Genomic DNA, 18,070 nt, shown 5'->3' on the forward strand with positions numbered 1-18,070 from the left:
GGGAATATCTTTAATTGATCTGCGAATTAGCCAAGCATTGTTGCAGTCGACGAAGCGTAAAAAAGCAGCGTGTAATTATTTGCCACTAAAGGGGGGTAAAACCTCAAAACAAAATTGCAATTACCGCACCGAGAGCAAAGCAAACAAACAGATGAATACTGAACACAAAACATCTACAAATGACAATTCTAAGCATATAAATTATTGCCTTTTAACACCTTTCACCCCCCGGGGAAGCAAATGTTGTTTTTTCTGCTGCTGCCGGGGGTGGGTTTTCCCCGCCCCTGCCCCGCCCCCTTTTTCCATTTGGCCGTATAAAGAAGTCAGGGTTGCAACATGAAAAACTATTAGCACTTTTAACGTTTAAGCGGATTAAGTGCTGCAGGAGCAGGCTCAACGAAGGACATTTAAGTGCGAATAGTACCAGACTGTCGGTTGTCCTTGTCGATGCTGCTTTTGCTTTTCCTGCTCCTGCTGCTGCTTTTGCTGCTTCTGTTGCATGTCGCATGTGGTCGAGGCTTATGCCAGAAAGTGTCAAACAAAAACTTTCAACAGCCTCCACACCCTTTTGGCCAGGCTCTTGCCCAAATTCAACTAATTTGCCAGCACACAAACAACAACAAACACCAGCTGCTGGAGAACAAAACAGGAAAAAACGGAAAAACAGCAAAAGTAACCACAGTAAAGCAAATAAACAATGCAAAACCCAAAAAAAAAAGAGAAAGGGAAATGGGAAATGTGAAAATATGTGCGAGTGTCGGTGGAAGGCCGAGGGCGGTGTCTGCGGCGGCTGTTTACATTGCAAAAAGCATTGAAGTGCAGTGAAAACAGCACACGGAACAACAGCTACACTGGGCGAAAAAGCACCCACGAATTAGGAAAATCGATCCAAAAGAAAATTGGTATGGAAGCTCATTTTTGTATGCAAATAAAATTCTGCTCTTCCTCAGAACCGAAGCAATCTCCGATCTTAATATTTTATATGCAACCATAATTAAGCATTGATAATTTTTATTATAATATCACCATTCCAACATTACTTATTAGGATCAAAGATCAAGATTATCTATGTAAGTTTAGTAAATAACTTCAAAATTACGGATTGTAAAAAAAAACCACAAATAATCTATAAAAATTTTTAATCTTAAGGTCAGAGGACCTTTATAACAAACTCATTTCCTAACGTAGTGCTTTTAAAATTTTTTAAAAACGATATAATAGATGGTAATCACCTTTTTAGCCAGATTATGAAACATTTATGATTTTTAAGATATTTTCGGCGAGTGCACGATCTACCCAAGGGCCGTGAACAGATTGGCCTTCGGTGGAATCATGCCTGTACGCATATCCCGACTGGACTTCGTTGAGGCATGCTTAATGCTATCAACACCATTACCGGTCGAGTGAGCGGCCCTCGAGCGGCAGCACCACCTTTGGCCACCACTGCCAGCTATACAGCACCACCAACCCACCCAGATCCCGGTGGTCCCGGTCCGTTGTTGTCAATTCAATTCAATTGTTTTGCCTTTTTGCGCAAATGTCCTGCAATCACGGCGCGGCCTGTTTGCCAGCCGCTTGTTTATTTGTTTGTTTGTTTGTGGGTCCGCCAGTGCAAGTACCTCTCACTGCCACCCATCCACATTCCTGCCCATAGCATACCACCCCATACCATCCCACCTTCGAATCGAACCCTCAACTGTTGCCTGTTTGTAACGCACCCGCATTGTGACTTCCTGGCGACGACAAAGTAAATCGAATCCGAATCGTAATCCGCTTGGGCTGTCCGGCGGCAGCTGAGTGCACCCACTCCCTATATGTGCAAACATATAACCAATCCCGCACTCAGGTGGCCAATCTTAATGTTCAATATTGAATTTAACCGAAAACCTGAAGCGAATCGTGCTACTGCAACTAATTGAGGAATGTTGCAATAACTGCGACGATGCAAAAATGGGAGGAGCTGCAGCAGCTGCTTATTTAATTTGTAACATTTATTTATTTATTCTTACAAGTTGTATATATAACTTAAAGTAAATGCATCTCTTTGTTTTCACTTTGACAAAAATTAATGAGTGTCAGCTGCTTCATTTTGAAAGTAACCTGATTAGTTTTGAATCGGCTTACACTTGAAACTAATCAAAGAAAATGTATAATAAACAAAACAAAGAAACTTTTACAGCCAAATGAAGTCCATAGGACAAATGACGAGCAATAGAAAACAAAAGATTAAGTAATTAAAGAGATTCAATCGAATTTAATCGATTGTGATGGAAGTCAATATTTTCGAATCGTTTTGTTTAATTTATTGGGGCGCACTTTAAAGTGCCCGGAGGAAGATAGATTTATTTGTAGTATGCGTATAAACTCAGCTCATTTCACGCTGACCGCCCCGCTTGTTTCACTTGTTTTAGCAGACACGAGCCAGATTGCGTAATCGTTTTTCATCCGCGAGGACCCCAGAGAGTTGGTCTATACCTGTACCGCCCCACCCACCTGTTTTTCCCACCACTTTCCACCCAACTTTCTGCCCACGGCACGCTGTGCTTGATGTTCGCATTTTCGAAAAACAAATTTATTTTCAAGCGCGCTCAATAAATTGAAACTGACTGACCCACCGCCGCCTGTTGACCGTTGACTCGGCAGTTGTTTCTATTTCCATTTTCCCGGAAAAATGGGGAAAAGTGGGGGAGGATTATGTCTTTATGTGCATATTTTGGAATTTTATAACCGTTGCGTCGCTGACAGTTTGGTGGGATGGGGGGGCATTGAAATGGGGAACCTGGACAGCACGGAAAGATGCCTGTTTTTTCACTTTTCAGCCAGATTCGGCCATTACTTCTAATGAAGTCAAAAGCCCCGTTGCTACAAGAGCGGAAACTGAAACAAAAACTGAAATAAAAGCAAAGACAAAAGGCCAAAAGCGCGGTGGGCGGTGGATGGGGGTTCTGGAAAGGTTGGAAATATTCAAATTAATTTCAGGACATCTCTCGCCGGCCCGACTGTTGTGCAAAGTTCCTTTTGACCAGGTTGTTGTCGCCATATTTTGCGTGTCCGCCGCCGTTTTTAATCCTGACTTATGGACTTCCATATTCGGTTTCGTCATCAGCGTAATGCCCGTGCAGTCAGTCGGTTGGTTGTCCCTGGTTTTCCCTTTGTTCTCGACTGGACAAACTGCTGACTCGCTTTTCAGCGTTATATCCGGATGACCCGCGGGTGGCTCCTTGCCCCGGTGTAAATGTTGCTGTTGATGTTGTTCCTGGTGTTTAGTTTTAATTACACGCGAGCCTGCCCTCGGTGGTCACGCCTCGATAACTTGATTTTCTAGCTTTTCTTGCCTTTCCTCATGTGAAAAGTGACAGCGTTCCACCTGGGAACTCGCCACGTAACTTTCACTCACCGAAATTAGCAGGACATGCCGCAATTTGTCTCCCAGTTCGAAATGTTGCTGGGCCAATTCGAATGTTGCCAACACGTTTCCAGTGCGGCAACAATTGCTCAGTCACCCCCTCGTTTCGGAGAGAAATTCGGAGTGACATTATGGCGGGGCGAATATGTGGTAGGGGTAGTTTTTTATGCCTCTCTATGGGTAAAATTGACTGAGAGTGACTGGTAAACTCAAAGAGCCCCGAGCGACAGGTTAACAATGTTATATGACAACTTTACATGATCAAAGGCACGTTCCGAAAACAATGTGATTGATGATATTTCAAAAACAAAACTCTAACTGAACGTGGGATATATATTTTCGGTCAGATTAGACCTGGAAATTGAGTAGACTAGATTATACACACACTAAAAATCCTAATAAAAACTAATTTATAGACTTCTTAATATCGGCTACTTTTAAAATCAACCATCAAAGCCAAGGGGTATATTAAAATTCTAAGGTGCCATGCCTACATTACCTGCAATAAATGCAACGATATCATCCCAAGTTTTGCCTGATAAAAATAAGCAATAATATTCTTTAATTTTAGATATCATCTATTGTAAACAGAACTGTTTATTATTCTTAATGGCCAAGCCGAGTCACAGCTGCCAAGTCTAACAACTAGAGTTGGTAGTACCCAATTCGCCGTGGCACAGTTGTCCTGCGGCGAACTGGGAGAGAGCCGCGACCTGCTCGCTCTCTGAGCAGCGACCCAGCTCTCCGGCACTCGGGTGTCCTCGTGGGCGTAGCCGAGGCCAGCCGAGGCTGCCCGAAGTGGCGGCCCGAAGTCGAATGCAGGGCGCTGAGAAACGACGGCGAAGCGCCAGCAGTGTTTCAGTTGAAAGTGAACCTTCGACGCAGTTGACACGAATCGCGCGCGACTCGCTCTAGTGGTATTTTCAGCAGGAGCAGAAATCCTGAAGCTCAGGCTAAGGCCCCCGCAGGACATCAGATGTGCCAGCAAAAAAGGATTATGGTTATTTGTGCAGTGTGCTAAACTAAACCGAAGCAGTTCTCAGACTGCAACTAACTACAAAATAAGTATCAATACCCCCAAGTGGATAAACTAACTGAGAAATAAGAGTGCAAACTTTAAGGATAATAAACTTGAAACGATCGCTCTTCATGTGAGTTCCAGTGGTGCTGGCCCAGGTAATAATTTGCAGCATATTAGTGAATTCTTGTGGGAGCCGTTCGCACTGAAATATTCAAATTGGCAGGGAATGTCGCTTAGAATATAAACGTGTACGTGCTGCAAGGACCCGACTTGTGCTAGTGTTTACATTTTGGATTTTATGCGATAATACTAAGCGGCAAAAGTGGGTGATTGGGTGGTTCGCTGGCTGAAAGGATGGGTGGCTGTGCGGCTGGGTGGCTGTGCGGCTGGGTGGCTTTGTGGCTCCTATCCAAACTCCCGCCAGCTGCCAAATAAATACAGCAACAATAACACTGGGCGGGCAATAAAAAGCCACCGCCAAGGGCTCCACCGCAGAACGGTCTTAGCCAAGAAGAGAGTCTGCGAAAGTAAGCAAAGTAACAAAACCAATTTTCATTGTTTTGCGGAAGCTTCCGAGTCGCACTTTTTCTGCGGGCAGGGAGTAGTATACGCCTCAAGAAACCAAAAAGTATAACAACATTTTCCCCAACACACACACACACCCACCCACGCACTCTCTATAAGAAAACAAAAAGAAAATGTGCAAATGCCGACATGAAATGAAGTAGAACTTGGCATGTGGCCTCCCTAGTTGTATATGTGTGGGTGTGGGTGGGTGGGAAAATGTTTGTGAAAATGAGAAATGAAATAAACACATGCAATGCCGAAAGGCGAAGTCCTGGGAACGGGAGAGCTACGTAAAAATCCGCTGAATTTAAATACTTGAGAGTATTTGCCGAAAATGCCATTTCTTCCGACTCTCTTCTCATTTGGCCAAAAGTTTTCCGCCCCCGAGAAGAGGTAAACACCCAGAAGCTGTGCAAATTAGGATCCAGGCAGACTTAATCCCGAGCAGCAGGCCATAATAGGGATATCATACGATCCGGTGGAGTGGGTTCCGAATTCTTGTGGCATAAATAAGTCGTTTGCAGCTGTTCGTCGGCATTTATTTGGCTGCCTGTTCGGGCCAGCACAATTGTTTCTGGCATACGCCTGCAAGTATTCCGCATTCGAGACGTGTACACCAATTTCGTATGCTAAAATTCTGGTATTAGGGGGGGGGTGTGGTATAAGTGGAATCCCAACCACACAGGCTTTGGCAGTCCAAAAGGGGAGAAGACACGCGCTAGCTGCCATTTAATGCAATTGATTTGTGTTGCCTAATTCGGTTAGACGCGCTTGTAAAATTCCAATGTGGCGGCGATTCAAGACACTGATAAAAAATACCTATATGAATGTTAAAAAAATACTTCTCACTTAAATAAAAGAAATCGAACATAACTTGTATACCAAAGAGTAATAGGCTTTCCTATACTTTAAAAGTGAATCACAATACATTTTATTTGTTTATTTATTCAGGTTCATTAAACAACCTAAAATATGTTTACAATACAAAGAGGATTGGTAAAATCCATAGTAGAATTGGTTGTAGGTATTCACATTTTCAAGTGATTTTTAATAGCTAGGGATTTGTGTCGAGCCATGAAAATAGTTCTGCTTTGATATTTCTGAAAACTACAAATACAAAGAGGATTATTATAATCTGTTGTAGATTTTTTTATGAATGCCAATTTTCAAGTGACTTAAGATAGCTAAAGATTTTTTGACTAGCTATGCAGATAGTTTGGATACCAAACGACAGATGACTAAAAACTTGTTTGAAATGTACTTTTTGAATATAAAAGTAATCCGATTATGGATTTTTTCCTGTGCAGCAGCCATAACACTTGCAAGACAAGACAGCCTATCAAGCAATTTTGGCCCGAAATTGCCCGTTTTAATTCCATTACGGGAGGGGAGAGGGGGTGGTGGGGCAAGGCCACTTCAATTGTGCCACACCCGTACACCCACTTGTATGCCTCCTTTGTTTCAGCTCCTTTTTGATGGGGGATTTCCACTGCCGCCGTCGCACACACGCACGCCCCAAAAGTTGATTGATATTCAATTGGTAGGCTTTCCCAGTGCGTCTCGCTTCCAGTTTTCCTCCTTTGTTGGCCGCTTGCGGTTTGGATTTGCTGCTACACGATACGCTTTAATCTGCTCAGCAGCCAACCCAACGACCGAGGCAATAGGAAAATCGGCGAACATATTGCCGGATTGGCTTCGAACGGTTGGTCACGCCACAAGTTGTTGGCCCACTCCATTCCCACTTCCATCCACTCTACGGGGTTTTCTTTTCTCCGGCCTTAAGCGCTTTAAGTAATTTATAAACGCCTTTCGACCAGCCGAAACAAAAGCAATAACAACTTTATTGGATTTGTTTTTCTGCCTTGCACTTTGGACCGTCTTACACTTACGAGCTCGCCTTCGACGAAAGTTGCGTTTTCTTGTGGCTGGGGGTTTTTCCTTTGGTTTTTCCAGAGCTGTGTGTTAATTGAATGCGATTAGGCGGCCAGAAGAGCGTTTTGCTGAGTGGTGAGTGGTGAACGGTGGTTGTGGGTCGCCAGTTGCAGGAGATAAATTGTAGCTAAGCTGGCTAACGAGCTCCCAGTGGTTGTCAAGGTGACAACGCACCACCGGGTGGACCACCGCCACCCAGGACCACCCACCGGGTCGCCATTCATTGGAAATTCAATGCGGTCGCCATATCATTTACGACATCGCCCATTAAAAAAGCCAGGAAGCGGGGGCTCCAAATATTCCGTGACCACATTTTTAACATTTTAATTATGGCGGCGCGTAACGCGATATCTGTGTGTACTCATATTCCGCGAGATGCGCAGATAAGTCGGGAAAATCAATAGCAATTTCGAGCGACAAAGATGGCGAACTTAAGAGCCTTTCCCGGGGAATATTCGAGCACTCCCGATGCTGCCTACACACAGAGTACATCCTACCTCAATTCACTCGGCATTGCGGTCGAAGGGCACTTTGCACAGTTTTTCCTGCCAATTTGCTCAATTTGTATTTCAAATCATGCCGGCAATTTAAATGCCCTTAGAACGTCTCTCGAAGTCTCGAAGTCCCGAGGGGCTGGTCTATACATCCTCGTGCAATCTCAATGCCCTACGAAACTATGCCACCTTCTTCCTGTTTTCCCATTTCTTTTCGGGAGGCTTTCAAAGTGATATATATTACAAAGACGTGGTTTAAGTTCGGCACAAAGTGGCAGGAATTTCATGAATTTCATTTGAATTCGTAATTGGTTTTCCTTTTGCCGCATCGGAATCGTGAAGACGCGGCTGCCTTGGCATCGCTATTTTCAGCCATTTTATTTATTTAAATTTCTGCCGCTGCCTTTTTTTTATCTGCCTAACTCCAAGTTCGTTGGGAATTTTTTTAGGCCAGCTCTGGCTCAATATTCGTGGCCAATTTAACTGACTCCAAGTTCATAGTTCGTTCGTTGGCATAGTAGTAGAAATCACATGGAAAGAAAAAGTGTTCCATCTTAGAAAAAAGGAAACGAATGCTATTTCTGTTTATCAAGTCTTCATTAAAAAATGTTCTGGCTTAAACTTGATTATAATTAAAGATATAGTGGGTTCTGTTTTGGGGTTAATATTTTTATTTGTTAAAGCTCAATAACAAATAATTTTATTCATGACTTACACTTCATTTTTAAAAAGGGTCTAGTCTTTTTATTGGTTTAATTTATTTATATATTTTTATATATAAGCCTATCTAAATTCACCCCTAAATATTTGTCCAGTGCACATCTTGGACTGCCTCAACTTGCGACTTGTAAAACCCATTGCCGTACCAAAAAAGATACAAGACTCGCCGGCAAGTCGTCGTAGGGCCTGTTTTCCTCACGTTTTCCGCTGGCGCTGCATTATGTTGTTTCATTTTCGAAGGCGGCGCACGCCCCATCGTTGTAGTTGTTGCAAAGTTTTTAATTAAATTTTATGTTGACTTTTGTGTGTCTGTCCCGCTCCGTTCAGTTGGGCTCAGCCCGGCACCAGCTCCCATTTCCCAGTTCCCAGTACCCATTCCGTAGGTTCGTGCCTCGATTCGTTTCGTTTCCGTAATGTATGCCGCCTCTTGCTCCAGTTTACACACATTCTGCGCCCTGGATGCGCCTCCTCCAGCCCCGAGATCCTCCAAATCCCCACTCCCAATCCCCGCCACACCCACTAGGCTCTGGGCCTCCAAGCCTCGACTGTCATTATTGCAATCTTTGTGAATGTTCAACGACTTTACACAAAATATTTAGTAGCCTGGCAGAAATTTGTGTACCAAAATATTTGCGTACAAATTTGTTTATTGAAAGCGGCAGCTTCTAGGCGGACGTCGATGACTCTTCGGATACTTGAGATGTTTGTCCAGGCTCCGAGTTTTCGGGGCGGATTAAGTTTTGGCTCAAAACTTTTCCCCAATTTTGGGGATCCATTAAAAAGTTGCCTTTCCCAGAGACAAGACTGTGATTGCCTGAATACTCATACTCCGCCGATAACTTTCATTAATTTGCCTTTTGGAGCTTGGAGCTGCGGAATGCATGGCACACATTAAAACCGTAATTATCTGCATTAGTAATGGCTTACGAGTGCTGGTCCAAAAAATGAGGACATGATCTTGATAGGGCGGAACGCTAATGAAACCAGGAGTGTACTCTGCAAAGTTAATGCGACTTTTGGGGAATTTTCGGGCTGTTGGGGAGCCCAAAAAGAAATGGAATCCCTTGCAGCTACGTTGTAAGCCATTTTCACGCCCAATTTCAGGCAATTTTTCATTGCCATAGCCAAGGTTTTCACTAATTACTTGAAGCGCCCTTCCCCCCAGGGGAAAAACTTTGCTTGTAATTTAACAAATCATTGCAAGGGTTACACATTTCACTCACTTCGGAGCTGTTGCTGGGGGAAAGTCCCTCGGAAGTATCCTTTCCTTCGGGTTTGGCTGCGCAAAAAGGGTCCTTTCTTTGGCCCGGCTTTTCAGTATTTTCCCGCTGTTTGCATTTCTAAATGTGCAAATAAATGTATTCAAAATGTGTGCCATTGCTCCTTGGTGTTTATTTTCGCTCTCCTTTCAGTTGCATACTTTTCAGCGCCTTGAATTTCCTTTCTTCTCAGCCATTTGTTTCCCCTCTTATTTTTGTTTAAGGCATTGTTGTGACATGAAAATAGTTTTATTTGCATTTAGATTATTTTCTTTATTTTCGGCTCTGATCTGCGAATTGCCAGGTGAAGGAGGTCCCACCATTCCTTTGATTCCTGACCTAGCTTTTGTGGGCTTCCCCCCAACTTCCATCCTTTTTATTTCTTCCTCACAAAAATAACCTTATCTTGGTGGCACAAAAGGGTTGGCCATTGTATTTGAAAAAGATCGAGCGCTGATAACAATTTTCACTTTGTGGCCAAGCATCTTTGTTGTGGGTTGAGCGCCACAAAGGGAAGCCCAAATTAATCAAAATATTAAAAATAGCCAGTGGGCCAGTTGCAAATTTCATGAATTGTGGCCACAAAGACATTTTCCACTGACTCTTTAAACGCCGCCCAAGATTCTTTCGAAGCTTTCACGAAGCTAAGCAGCTGCAAAGGCCTGGAGAAAAGGTCCGCCTCTGCCGGAAAACCTCAATCACGCAGAAACAATTTCTCTGGTAGAGAAAAAGGCGAGAAGCAGCCGGAGCCCCAAGGAGCGGAATGAAAACAAAGGCTGCGAAAAGCATTTTCCCCAAACAATGGCAGGCCACCAGCGGTCGGGTTTTTCGGTGGGTCTCTTTTTCCGGGCCTACTCATCTGGAGCGGCAGCGGCTTTTGATGCGCCTTTTGAGCTTCGAAGCGGTACGGAAAGCATGGGAAATTCGGGAAGGTTCTGACCACCCTAGCTGGGCATTTTTTTTATCGCTCCTGAAAAGTGCTAACTGGTCTGGCTTTCAGTCTGGTGTGAAATTGATTTAATGAGTTTTTTGCGAGGCAAAGGGAAGACGCCGTGTTATGCTTAAATTAAAGTTGCAAAGCTCCTCAGCTTGCGAGGCGTTGGTGTGCAATGAATCTAAATGCTGGACAGAATGTGCCACAAGGCAAGTATGACTTTGACATGCTCTTTGATATTAAACATTTACAGGCCAAAATTGAGATACAATTTACTAATGTCGCACTGGGGGAAATATGTAGGGGAAAGTATTTATATTTCAAGGATATTTGAAATAATTAAAACTATTTTAAATATCCTTGAAATACAAATACTTTTCCCTACTAATAATTATAGCTATTTAAAATATCCTTGTATATAAATACTTTTCCCTACTCATCATATTGGTAAATGGGCCAATTAGCCACTCACCTTAGCAAATGAATTTTTCATTATACAACTTTAATGACACGAAATTTTAGCATTGTCCTTTAAGTGGATTAGGCTGTGGATTGATTTTTGATTTCGTATGGTTAGTTATATATATATATAGATGTATCTTTTGATTTAAAAGTTGTGTAACTAAAATATTCAGTGATTTGTGTAATATTTCCTCATTGCCATAAGGCATTCCAACCCTGATTTGTGAACTAGGACCGAGGCTAATGGGCCGCCAGTAAGTGGGTTGCGGGCTGGCTAATTGATAGCGCATAATTGAAAAGCCATCAGAACGTAACAAAATGAGTCGAGAGGCCAGGAATGCGGAAAACAGGAGACGAGTGGGTGAAGCTGTCACTTTGTTTGCCTACCTGACACAGCTAGTTAGCTGCCATTTGCATACCGAGCGGTAATTACTGCAGCCTCCGGCGAAAGAGCCTTCATTCCTGATGGCAGTTAGCCTGCTCCCGAAGAGTCCTTACTCCCCTCCAGCCTCCTGTGTCCTGGCTCCTATGTGTTTTGTGCTGCGAAATAATTGATATTATAATTTAGCAGCGAGGCGACTTTTATGTCTGCAACGTGTGCCGTCGGAATAAAATACTCCAAAGAGACGAGGCTGTGAGGAAAATTCCCCAACATCACCATCCGACGGATGCGGATTGGCTGTGTGGCGGAGAGACATGTGCGAGCTGAATTGAAATTAATTTCAACTACTTAAATGACTGTGGAGGCGACGACTCCTGCTACTGTTTTATTTATTGCCTTTGTGTGTGCCAGTTGCAGATGTGCGATTCCGCTTCAGTTTCAGGTTCAGTTCTAGTTCCATTGCCAGTATTAAGTTTCAGCTAGTTCCACCCAGCCAGACATCCTTTGTGGCCTTCACGTCATGGCGTGCCGCGTAGTCCTGTCTCGGTTATTAATATGCAAAATTAGCGCTATACGGTTCTTTAATTAAAATTCTGTCAACGACGCTGACTTTATAAGCATTCATTAGTTTATTGAGTTGCTGTCACAGGAGAGAGTGTGTGTGTTTTTCTGTGTGGCGACAGGCATTTCCCTGATGAAGCCATCGCAGGGCTCTCATTACACTCGAGTTTAATACGTGCACAGGGGGAAAATGTCCCATTATCGGATTAAAATATACCACCCTTTCAGCACATCAAATATTAAAGCTTACTGAACCAAGGTAAAGGTTTATATATTCTTCTTAAAAGTGGGACAAGTATTTTATAAGCCATTAAAGTTATAAAAAACAGTTCCAGTACTTTTTCCCCCGTGCACTTTATCCCCAATGACAAACGGGTAGTGCCGTTAGCAAGAGTTAATTGCCAGTGGAGCGGTTCACAAAAAGTCAATAAGTGCAATTTATTTTATCGATTCGATTCGATTTGGTTCCATTTCGAGGGGCAGCCATCACCGGGCTGTCATACATTAGGGCTGGCGTTGTCCAACTTTCACCGAACAAAATCAAAAGCAATCTAAACACCAAACACATTTGGTGAAATAATTTGTAAGCACTCAGACATCATTAAAGCCGGTAGCTGTGGGTCTGTGGGTCACAAAGATGGCCCGAATATCGGCAAAACTTTTCCAATAGTCCACCGCAAGGAGACCAAGACACGCAAGGAAACCAACTGGCTCAAGGAAAAAACTTATAATTGAATATTAAGACACTTTGGCGTTTAATGTGGTAATTAGAGTTAATAACGCCGAGGCAGGGCAACGGCTTGGAAGAGGCAAAAAAATGTATCACCAAGTCGCTCCATAAAAGACCCAAACGGGGCAGAGGCACTTTCTAAAGGAAAACTTTCTGCCCTTCGGCAAGTCTGGCGGAAAGGCATTCAGCCAGCGCCTAAGCAGAAAAGCAGAAAAGCGGAAAAGCAAGCAACAGCTTTTGTGTCCGCTTACACACTCGCCCACAAACACCGCACGCATATTCATAAAGCAAATGAAAACTATGGAAAACAGGGAAAGAAAGCTGGCAAAGCGTTTTGCTGGCCACCAACGAGAGCGACGCCCAGGAAGTCGGCCTAACCAACCGCCCGAGGAGGCTAACTTGTGCCAGTTGGCCAGGTCTACACTACGAAAATATATCAGATTTCTAATCTTACACTAGGAAAATATTTTTCTGTCAAAATTGGGTGCCTCACAATTAATAATGGGTTGGATACTGAAATCACTTTAAAATTTCATATAAGGTGCCAAAAAGTATGCAACAATATACTTAAACTTCCAATGAATTGAACTTTTTTCACTGCATACTTTTAGACACCTTAAGAGACATTTTAAAATTATTTGTTTGGTTGTCCCCTACATTTTACTTATAAGTCCTAACTTATTCGGAAATATTGAGATGGCTTAGGAATGTTTTTTTTTAATTTAGCTGTGGTTTAATAATAAACCAATTCGTTACAATCAAGGATATAAGCAAAAATATATGACTATGGAGTAAAGTCTATTTTATATACCTGTTTGTTCAAATAATAATTTTTTTAAAATATTTGTTATATTTTGTAACATTTTCTTTTGTTTTAATTTCCGCTTTAATATTAAGATAAATATTTTTCTCCGTGTTGCTTGCGACGAACTGAGGACCTAAACTATATAAATCGCTGCAGGCTAGACGCTGCCCGCCGTTGAAATTTCAAGACAGCAATTTTTAATTGCCTGGGCGGCGTCTTCCCCCAGAACCAACCCTCGGAACCCTCTGAAACCATCTGAAACCCAAACCTAAACGCCCCGCGAAGGTCGTTGTCATTTATGGGGCCGACAAAACCATTCACAGCCCGCCTGTCGAGCGTTCTGCTGTCCCCTTGGGCAGGGCAAACAATTAAAGAGCACAAACAGTGAATTAGATGTTTACTCACTTGCAGCGTGAAATGGATCCCGGCAGCTGGAAAACTGGAGAACTGGAGAATCCGCCGAATCGAGATACAGAAACGTGTCACTAAGCCAATATGCCTAAGCTTTTTTCGGCCCCAGCAAACTTCCTTTGGCCATCTTGGCTTTCTTTTCGCCCTTCTCCCCCTGCTCGACCACTTGCACTTCCATTTACATAAACAATTTGTCAAACTGTCAGTATTTTGTGTGCTTTTTTTTGTGTCGACCCGTCAGCGAAGACAGCTGCCAAGGTGGCTGCTTCTTGGCCCGCCAACTTGGTCAATTTGCGTTGTCAACTGTGATGGAGCCGCGGTCAGTAACCCAACGCCTTTGGCAGGAAATTGCAAACGAAATGAACTTGTTGGCACACACCGCGCAAATTAATGAGCGTGACAGAGGCCTAGAACGCGGGCCGGGGGTCAGAGCTGTCCATCAGCCAGATGGCCAACTGGCTGACTGCCCAGCCAGACGTGGAAATCCGGGGGGCAGCGTCTTCGTCAACATGCGTTGACATTCTAATGACACTTACTTGACATGCTGTTTGTTAATGGTAATCAATAAATTATCTGCCATGCCTCCTGGCCCTGAATTCGTGCTGTTAAAGGCCATGTTTTTGTGTGTGCTCGGCTATAATTGATTTGGCCGGGACGGGGAGTGGATAAGCTGGTGATTTATTGAGTCGCGTCTTCGGGTCTTTATTTAGCCGAAGGTATTTCAATTTGTTTATTAATCACAGCTGGTCGGGACTGGACTGGGCTGAGTTGGGCTGGGTTTGACTTGGCTTGGCTTGGCTTTCCTGTTGACAGAATCGTTGCATGTCATCAGATATCCTGGGGCCCGTCTGCCATTTGAGTGTGTTTTTCGAGTTTTTGGAAGAGTGGTAAAATGTTGGGAAACGAAACCCGAAAGTCATTTGGGCGTTAAACAAAGAACACCTGCTGCTGGGCTTTCCAACGTTTATCAGTGTGTGTGCGTGCCCGTCATACGCTGTCATGCGAATTTCCTGGCCAAAAAGGAAATCCTAGCACGCTTTCGGGACGAGACTGGGATTCAGATCCCCCCCGTAATACGGGCAATCAATATTCCCAATAACGTATTATTATTGCCATTCCTGCCAGCGGCATTTTCTCTGTTGCTCCACTTGGCTTTGCTTCGCGTTCCGATTGGGATTTTAGCCTTGGCTTCGGTTTGGCTTGGCTTGGCTTCATCTCATCCTGGCCAGCTGACGCCACGGGAAAACGGACACATAGACAGGCAAAGGGAAATATAACTAATACGCCCCGGAATCCTTTCGCTCGATGTTTTCCCATTTGTTGTGTGTGCATTTTTGTCTGTTTTCGCACGTTGCGTATTATTTTTTATGTCATACGAGGATTTTCATTCAATCTGGTTCGTTGTCTTTTACATTACTATTTCTGTTTCTGATTCGAGCTTCTGCTTTTGCTGCTCCTGCAACTCCGGCTGTCGCTTTATGGCATAGTCAACAATTTTATTTGTTATCCATACGACCCGTTGCCATTCCAAAGGACCAGCCTCCCAAAAACCGTATCCCTGTTTCGTTACAGCCTTTCTGTTCGAGCTCCCCCTTTTTTGTGTTTGCTCCTGCGCTGTTTACAATATTTACTTGGCCATTTATTTATTTGTAGGTGTCGAAAGGTTAACTTCCATTGCATATCGCCCCTGTATTGTTCTATTATTATTATTATTATTGCCTTGGTTTTGTTCTAACTGCTGATTGCCATTCAGAATGCGGTTGCGGATTTCGTTTGGGGCTCTCCTTTTGTGCTTTTTTCACTCCTCTGTGAAAACGGCGACATTTTGCCTCTCGCTGTCGATTTTTTGACTCCAAAATAATGGTTTGGCCTGCGGTTTTTTGTGTTGGCAATTTTTCATGCTGTCATTTTATTGATTTGATTTATGGATTTCGTGTGCATCGAATTTGTTACAAATGTCGCCGTGCGCCAGAGGCCAGCGATGTCCGGCAGTTGTGAGCTCAGTGTTCAAACAATGTGGCTCTAGGAATTTGCATTTAAAGCCTAGCATTCAATGTCCTTTCACAGGCTTATTTTTACTTAATTCAATTGTGTGACCAGGAAAACTGTGTGCGCTTTAAACGGTGCAGCAGCAGCAGCCTGTGGATTAGATACATGATTGAAGGGTACACAGATACAAGGATGCGGCTAGAGCCCCAGCCGTAGGCCTTGTTGCCACAGAATTCTTCCATGCAAATATTTTCCATCGGGAGCGACGACACAAGTGCTTCGGAAAATTTCCCAGCATAGGCGATAGAGGGGTTGCAGAAAAAAAATGTTGACGGCACAAAATAGCAGCACAAGCAGAAATTGCATCCCCGGGCACTGCAAGGGATAATCCATTTCGGCATAATAAATAAAGCAGTAATTGCCAAGTGAATACAGCGCCAGTCAGGATCTATGAACTCCAGCCATCTCTCCTTCATAGCCCCCAACCATCCCCATGCGATCCCATGTGTGTGTTCGTCCTGTTCTGTGGCAGCCTGCATAATAGACGAATTATGTTTGCCTCAGCAAAAATGCAAAGTATCAAGGGCCCAGGAGCCGAGATGTCGGGTTGTCGGGATGCGCCTCCTTTTGCCGGCTGGCTGCATATTAAAGCAGCCGTCAAATGCCTTAATATATGCGGAGATTACTTTCACATTTCATGTACGGGCATCCAGGGTACCACCGCTGTCCAGTGTGCCCAGGCCAGAATTTAATTTGCACTGCTTGCAAACAGATAACGCAGAATTTAAAGCCCCTGCTACAGTGGCGGTCGACATTATAGTCCTGGCAACCTGGGAATAGGAGGTGTCACATGTAAACACATGTATATGGGATTAGAACACGACAACTGGCAAAACAAATTAGATGAAAATCACTGAGGTTTTTTATAAAACTTAATACCTCCCAATTTAGGGGATTATCGGAACCACTTCCCTGACCCCATCTGTGTGGGATATTCGCATGCAAGTCGAGTACTAGATGGGTGCTTGACTTTTGCTTGTGGAAAATGTCTGTCAACTTTGTAGACCCGCGCACACGTGAACTAAGGGGCCGTCAAGTGAGTGAGTTTCCACCGCTTTTCCGAGCGTAAGATTTTCCAAGTGTGTGTGTGTGCTGCAGATAACCTTTGAACCTTTGACAAACTGCTGCAGCGAACTTTTGCCATTCGTTTGGAAAATTTTAATAATCTTTTATCGAGCGGGCTGGATCTACATCTTCTTCTACTTCTATCCCGTCGTTCGTCTTCTATATATCTACTCCTTTTTTCTTTTTTTCATTAAAACTTGTCAACTGCATATTAGGTGGGGATCCGGAGAGAGAAAGAGATCCCCGTGCGTGAGGAGCTAGGGCTACCATCTTGCCACATTGTTGCCGTGTCAATCCGCCAGAGTTTGTGGCAAGTGTTCGGCTTGAACTTTGCACGCAGCGGCCTTTGTGTGCGTATGTGAAGAGCTTTGGGGTTATCCCCTCCATTTTTTTTGATTTTTTTACCAGCCGCCTTTGTGCTCCAAGTTGGCAACTTTGTGGCCCGCCTTGTTAATCATTTCGATGACAATGTGGCGCTCATGGTCGCTGTCGCCGTCATTCTCGCAGAATTGCAAATAATTCACTGCCAAAGGCCGTGGGATAAAAAATTCACAGAGCCAGAGGGGTTGCAGCATGTGCGTTTCTATTAGATGTTTTAGCCATATTCCCCTCTTTGATTACACGCCTCGAAGGTTGCTGCCATATAAAATGAGCTTTCCCCGCTCTGCTTTATGCAGAACTTACTGATTCTTTCAACTGGCTAAGTATACCCTGGAAAATAGGGATATATTATTATAAAATATTTAGCTTAAAGTCCCCGAAATGTGAAGGTATTGAACCGAACTAGTATGTTCGCTTGAAAGTCCTTGAAATATTAAAATTTAATGAACAGTTTCAAAGAACTTAGATGAAAGTTTTACAAATATGGGGGAATTGAAAGCTTACAAGCAGAATAAAAGTATTTGGCTGAATAGTATTCAATATATGTTATCTTCAAGCTCCAAAAGCATAGCATCCCTATATACCGACCATTTTAGCCCGAGGCCACCGCAGACCCGAAGGCATTATTTATCGCTGATGAAATGGACACCAAGTAACTCCCAGTCGAGGCCCTGGAATTTATCCCCACTTACTTGTTTTAATGATGCCCTCGACGGTTGCCAGGCGAAACTGGCAAAGGATGGAGGACCCGGCGATAGGGTGAAATTGCAGATTTATAAATAAGCCAAAGCTCAAATCGAATCTGCAGCTGCAAGCTGGTCTCGTTGCTGTTTTTCCTGCCCGGCTGTCTTGTTGCCCTCTTGTGCCACTTGTTTGCCATTTGTTCGTTTA

At 43.7% G+C, this 18,070-nt stretch overlaps 1 protein-coding gene across 1 annotated transcript in view; it reads left to right on the forward strand.

Moving 5' to 3' along the window:
• The first annotated feature begins 4,266 nt into the window (after positions 1–4,266).
• Positions 4,267–18,070, forward strand: part of klg (klingon) — a 65,328-nt gene continuing 51,524 nt past the window's right edge. The window contains exon 1 of the mRNA XM_036817132.3: positions 4,267–4,582. The gene's annotated coding sequence lies outside the window, so the exon portion shown is untranslated. The remainder of the gene's footprint in view (positions 4,583–18,070) is intronic.

This window comes from Drosophila suzukii, chromosome 3 (genome assembly GCF_043229965.1).
Source record: "Drosophila suzukii chromosome 3, CBGP_Dsuzu_IsoJpt1.0, whole genome shotgun sequence".
In the NCBI taxonomy this organism is placed as follows: Eukaryota; Metazoa; Arthropoda; class Insecta; order Diptera; family Drosophilidae; genus Drosophila; species Drosophila suzukii.